This window comes from Molothrus aeneus, chromosome Z (assembly GCF_037042795.1).
Source record: "Molothrus aeneus isolate 106 chromosome Z, BPBGC_Maene_1.0, whole genome shotgun sequence".
In the NCBI taxonomy this organism is placed as follows: domain Eukaryota; kingdom Metazoa; phylum Chordata; class Aves; order Passeriformes; family Icteridae; genus Molothrus; species Molothrus aeneus.
Window position 1 is genome coordinate 24,026,728 of NC_089680.1, and position 6,197 is coordinate 24,032,924.

At 48.2% G+C, this 6,197-nt stretch overlaps 1 long non-coding RNA gene across 1 annotated transcript; it reads right to left on the reverse strand.

Moving 5' to 3' along the window:
- Positions 1–3,983: 3,983 nt before the first annotated feature.
- LOC136569452 (uncharacterized) lies at positions 3,984–5,944 on the reverse strand. Its single transcript, XR_010785350.1, has 2 exons — positions 5,759–5,944; positions 3,984–4,341 (listed from the first exon to the last, which is right to left on the reverse strand). It is a non-coding gene; the product is annotated as an uncharacterized lncRNA (long non-coding RNA).
- Between the last annotated feature and the right edge of the window lie 253 nt (positions 5,945–6,197).

Below are 6,197 nucleotides of genomic sequence, written 5' to 3' on the forward strand. Positions count from 1 at the left end.
AACACTCAAACCAGGTGAGGATATAGTGTTAGTATGCTTTTCAGAGTTACCATGTGATTTGCTCTAAATAAGTTTTACAAGGAGTGGCATAAATGTAAAAAAATATACTTTTCTGTTTTCCTTTCTGTTGGTCCCTGCCTTAACATTATAGGAGCAGTTCTTCTCCCTCAGAATCTGAAAGCCTTCTGAGAGATGAATCACAAAAGTAAAAAAATTAAAACAAACCTGACTTTGCATACTAGAATCTTGACCAGGGAAGGGAGGAATATAAAATTCCCTAGAAATGAACTCCCATTAAAAAAAAAACATAAAAAAATAAGTATAGAAAATCATGGCAATCCAAATATATGGTAACAAAACATGGCAAATCATTTTTGGAAGGAACCCATTTCATATTTATGAATTAGGATGACCTCTGCATAATTTACCAAAGTTCTTATTTTACCACTCCTGAGCTCATAAAAGAGGGTATATTTCATCCCAGGGGTAATGTTAAGATACTTTGAGTTAAGCCCAGAAATATGTGCTCAACATCCCCCATTAACAGACGGGGTGGAGCCTTCTGCATTGGACCAAGTCTTGAGTAACTCTTTCACAACCTTCCTTCTCTCATGTCTGCCTCTGCTGCTATGGTCTGGTCTGAAGAAACTTTTATGTGCAGAGACATGACAGCCTATGTGGCAACTGGACTTACTGGAATCCCTGTGAGAGGTCTTCATTCACACTTGATATTGGCTCGTAGGTATTAGGCAGTTATTGGTGGACTAGAAACACCATTATTCATTTCTTTCCCTTTGTGGGCCACAAAGGGAAGGAAATTAGCATAAAAAAGTATGGCATACTGTGACCATAAGTATAACTAGGACAACTACTGTAACATGGGGTGGCCTCCAGCTCTGATAAATTACACCAAAATCTAATTTGGCTTCTCTAACAGCAGGCATCAGAAGAGTCATCCTTGCCCCACCTGTCATCTCTAAATAGGCCATATGTTCCTCAGCTCCCAAAGGTGCATGACAAATTCCCAGATAGCAACTCTGTTTGGAAACATAGGGAAGTTAGGGATGGACATATTCAAATAGCAAGGGAAAAAGACCATCTCCCTTTCTTCTTCCCACTGCCATTAAAGGGGAAATAGGCCATTACCATGGCGTTCCTCAACCCTCAAGAAGAAATCTAGGTACTTCATCCTTTCTTGTTAGGTCCCATTTCCTCTTATTCTTGAAGATGCCTCTTTACTGTGGTCACATGTATGTCAATCAAAGAACTTCATTTTAGATTTTAGTCTAAATTTCCATTAGTAAAGTTCTGTAGTAAGGGGAGAACTTTCATTTCATTTCATAGCTATGGTAGGAGCTGATGCTCTCCATTTTGGTGGGTTGCACAATTCTGCCAAGCTTATCTACCTAAAGCAAAACAGAGATCAGATGTGGCACACTGTCGCTCATGGAGGCAGTTCCATACTGGTGAAACACCTCTGTTTCCTGAAATGGGACCACCTGGCTGACTTTGAAGATCTGATTGCAGGACTGAGTTAGTAACAGCGATGACCTATAAGCAGCCAATTGATGTCAGATTTGAGCTGATTAAGAAATCGGGAAAAGGGTGGGAGGTGTAGGTCCCCACAAACAATGATATCCGTCCATGACGAGATGGCATCCTGGAGGACATGGTGCAAAACTTAGACTGCAGGAAACTGACAGCTCTGTGCAAAAGTTCTGCATAAAGACCTCTGCAGGCATCAAACTCTTTGGTAAACCTGCCAAAATGATTCCATAGAACATTATTTTTCAGTTTAATGAAGAAGCAGCATGCAGCAATACCCAGTAAACAGTTTTAAGCTCTCACCATGACTCAGTTAATTAAAAACTAACATGAATTCTGGAGCCTCAATACAAACTTGTGTCCATAATCATTGTGCGGTACTAGGGAGTCCAGAGTAGAACAAGATTTTAATCATTTCAAAGGAGCCTATAAACGTAGTAATTTTTCCATTGCTTGCCTTCCATAAAGTGAAGCTTATGGTTCGGAGTCTGGTGAGCCGGCATTTCAGGGATGCCACGGGGAAAGCCCACAGCGCTGCTGTAGCCCGGGGGCACAGGAGCACATGAGCGGACTCAGCCCCCCGGCCTAGGGGTGAGGGAGGTGGGCAGAGGGCAGGACAGGCCCCCTGGCCTAGGGGTGAGGGAGGTGGGCACAGGGCAGAGGGCATGGCCGTGGCCCCCTGGCCTAGCAGTCAGGGAGGTGGGCAGAGGGCAGTAGGCAGAGGGCAGAGGGCAGTGGGCAGTGGGCAGAGGGCAGAGGGCAGAGGGCAGAGGGCATAAGGCAGAGGGCAGTGGGCAGAAGGCAGAGGGCAGAGGGCAGAGGGCAGTAGGCAGAGGGCAGAGGGCAGAGGGCAGAGGGCAGAAGGCAGAGGGCAGAGGGCAGAGGGCAGAGAGCAGAGGGCAGAGGGCAGAGGGCAGGGCTGCGGCCCCCCGGCCCGACCCTCCCGGCGCGGAGCCGCGGGCGCAGGGCGCAAGGGGGCGCGCGGGGCCCGCGAGGCAGCGCTGCGCGGTCGCGCATGTGCCGCGCGCGGGGCGTGCGGGGGCCGCTTCGCCCCACGAGGCAGCTCGCGGGTGTCGCCGGCGGCCGCGGGACACCGAGGGCCACTGGCCAGATCGGGAGCTGTTTTCCCTAGGGGAATGGAAATCTCGGGCGCCCGAAAAGTAGCGCCGGCCGAGGCCGCGCCCGCTGTCACGGCGCTGCCGAGGCAGGCGGCAGATGGGTTTTGGGGTGGGGGCGAGGAGGGGTGCAGCGCAGACCCCGGGTACGGCCGGCGTTCCCGCCCCGGCGGAGGGAGCGTCTGCCGCTGGCACCCGCCGGGAAACTGCTGCCGCTCGCCCGCCGGCTTCGGCAGCGCGGTCTGATTCCGCCGGCGCGCACGATTAAATGCGGAAAAGCCTCGAGACGGTCCGTGGATGAAAAGGAGGGCTGGGCACTGCCCCAGTACAGCCAGGTGCCCGCCGTGCCGCAGGCGGACAGACCCGCTGGCGGGTCGGCGGCGGAGACCGCAGGAATCCCGCCGGCCTGAGTGGGCGGGAAGTGGTCTGTAAGGTCAGGGGAGGATTGCCCCACGCTCCCGGAGGCGGAGGTTTGCGTGTGCGATAAGGCGGCCGCGGAGGGCGATGGCGAGGAGGTGCGCGGGGCCCGTCGCCCTGGCCAAACCCTGCCGCCCGCACTCGGCTCATCGGCAGCGAGTACGACGCGGCGTTGGAATCAATCTTCCCGAAGGCTCCCGTGGTGAACACCGGATGCACGTCCTCCCGCTACCCATCATCCCCAAACTATGTTTGTGGGCTCCTTGCTTTGTGTCTAGCCTCTTTATGGGGGCTTTATGTTCCAGCGCGGCAGCCTCTGCGAGGAGCGCTGTGCCGCCGGGTGCCCACGTCGGCGCTGCCCTCGCTGGGAAGCGCCGGTGCGGGTTACAGCCCGCGGTCTGTGCCGCGGCGCAACCCCGCCGCCCCTGAGCTCTCGGCGCTCTTCGTGGCTCCCTGGGCGTGTGCTCGTCCTCTTGTTTTAAATACACCGGTCCCGCGGGATGTTGTAACAGCGAAGTAAATACAGATACAAACATAAGGCGCCTAACTTGAAGAACAACGTCAGTGTTGCGCTGTAAAAATAATTGACCACTGTTCTTCAAAAAACCATCAAAAAGCAACTAAGGTGAATTAAAAATAGAGAGGAATTAGAGGCTCTAATATTTGAGTGGGCTCTACAGAATCACACGATGTTACTGCACAGCTATAGTCGGTATCGAATTTATCTGAGTGCACAAGCAGGAAGAAATAACCTTTCTTTTACTTCTCTGTACAATTTCGGAGCCTTAGTGCTGAAATTAGGCTAAGTGGAAAACAATGTGCATTTTTACAAGGAAAAAAATGCCCACAGCTGTTGAAAAACGACGAGCGGTTAGCAACACACAAAACATCACGAAGACAGTAGGCTTGTTAGGCACAGGGCATATTTATCTGGATGGCTGCTCACCCAATTTCTTCATAACAAGCACTATTTTTATGACAAAGACTTTATTGGTCCTTGTCATAACAATAATCACCATATGACCAGGATTTTGTCTCTTTCACTCGTGAATAATGATGGTGTTCTGTTACCGAGAATGTAATGATTTGGAGCTACAAAACTCGGATTGTCATCTTTTCTAGATGCTCTCTGTACGTGCATTTCACCCTCGTTTTGCAAAGAACTCTACTTTGCACTTATTTTATTCGCTTGACTTCGTTCAGCTGCTGGCCTCTGGCGAAGGAGGGCATCCTACCCGGCTATTCTCTGGTGGTACAGAAAATCCTGTGAAGAAGATTGCAATGTTCAGGCACTTGATTCAATGCAGTGGTTTTGCTAATGCATGCGGGTGTCCAGACGCAACTGATAAAATAACTTTGTAAATCTGCAGCCATGACTGCAGTTGAAAACTCTTGTAATAACCCCTACACCTCAGACTATACCTGTGCGTGCATAGAAATGTGTACAGCATTATGACCTCAAGGATACAAGCTTTTAAAATCTAGATCAATATAATTCTCTCTTTGGGAAGCATCATTTGATAGAAGTGTGTATCTCCCTTTCCCTTCCTTCTCTCCTACTTTGTTATGTCCCTTTATAACACTATTTGCATTTAGGTTGGACGGTTTGTAGCTAAATACCGAGACAGGTTTTTAAAATGGTCACAGAAGTAACGTCATCTGGAACTCCTCGGCGGACGCGGGAGGAAAGGGGGCAGGGTTGAAGAACATTTAAACGCACTTTACAGCGTTTAAATGTTACTCTGTAACCGCAACAGTGGCTGCAGAACTGCAACTGGGAAGGGAGGAGAAAGGAGGGGGAAGAGGGGGAACAGGGCTATTTAAGTGATATTTGAATCGGATTCACATTTTTAGTGCTGTTTATCAAGTGCATATGGTACTCCCTGAAACTGTTCAGCAAGTGCTGACAAAAATATACCTGTCGAGGAGACAAGAAAACATAGGAATATTTGATTCACCTCTTACTTATTTTGATAGCTGGGCACACCATTAATAACGTCATAAAGGTATCGCCTACAGTAGATTTACCATTTGTAATGGTTTTTAATATTTAAAATTTTTATGTTTAATATTTGGGGTATTTTCCTGCAATACTATAAGCGTTTCTTTAGGTAGGCAAATGCTGCTGTCTACTTAGTTCAGAGTGACTTGCCAGGCTGAGGAAGCCATTTCCCATAACAGGTACTTTGACAAGGATAACCAACAGTCTTTTATATCAAAGAGTAGTCAAACCGCAGTGAGATTCAAAGCAGAGAATGTTGGAACATTTTGTTCCAGCGAACGAGCTAAAAATAACAGCCCCTCCCAGTGTTGAAAGGGGGTTGATTTTCACATTTGGAAGGGCAAATAGAAATCAGATTATTAATATAATCAAACAGAAAAATCTGCCCGGAGAGGTGAAAGGGGAAAGTTCTGAAGCGTCAGTGCTTAAAAACAACCCCAAAAACCAGAGTCCAGAGCCAGGGCTCTGAACGGGATTTGATGGGTTGTTGGGAGATTTAATAATTTTGTACCTTCCTCATGGCACATCAGAACATGGTGTTTGAACTAGGTCATGGTAATGCCAAATTGCACAGCCAAGTGTAATGCTGCTCCAGCTGTTCTGCCACTCGAAGCCAAACGTGAAATTCTCATTTTCAGCCCGAAAGGAAGCTCCTTCCACAGCCCCATGTTTTACTTACCTGCAGGACAGGCTCTCTAAACATGCCAAAAACTGAGAAACTGCTTTGACATATATTTCGGAGATCAGACGCTAAGTGTGGTGCACGTCAATGTGTTAGGCATTCAATATGGGAATGCCTAACAACATGATAATTACACCATCCACGTTACTGAGATATTTGGTTAGAGTCTTTCAGCATCCACGGTGTGGGAAAAGAGAACTTCTTTAGTTGCAGGCTGCAGGAGAAAATAAAAGCAAAACAACATCATCAAAACCCCAGACGCCTACGTTTTTAATCTCCCAATCACTTTTTCTGCAAGCAGGGAAATCTTTCCCCTTTTCCAATAAGCGTGCTTCCACATAGCTGTGAGTTCCCTATTTTCGTGAGCGGCTTGGGGGTTTGTTTTTGGATTGGAACGTTTAAAGCACTGTAGTGACGAAGAATGGTATTAACAGAG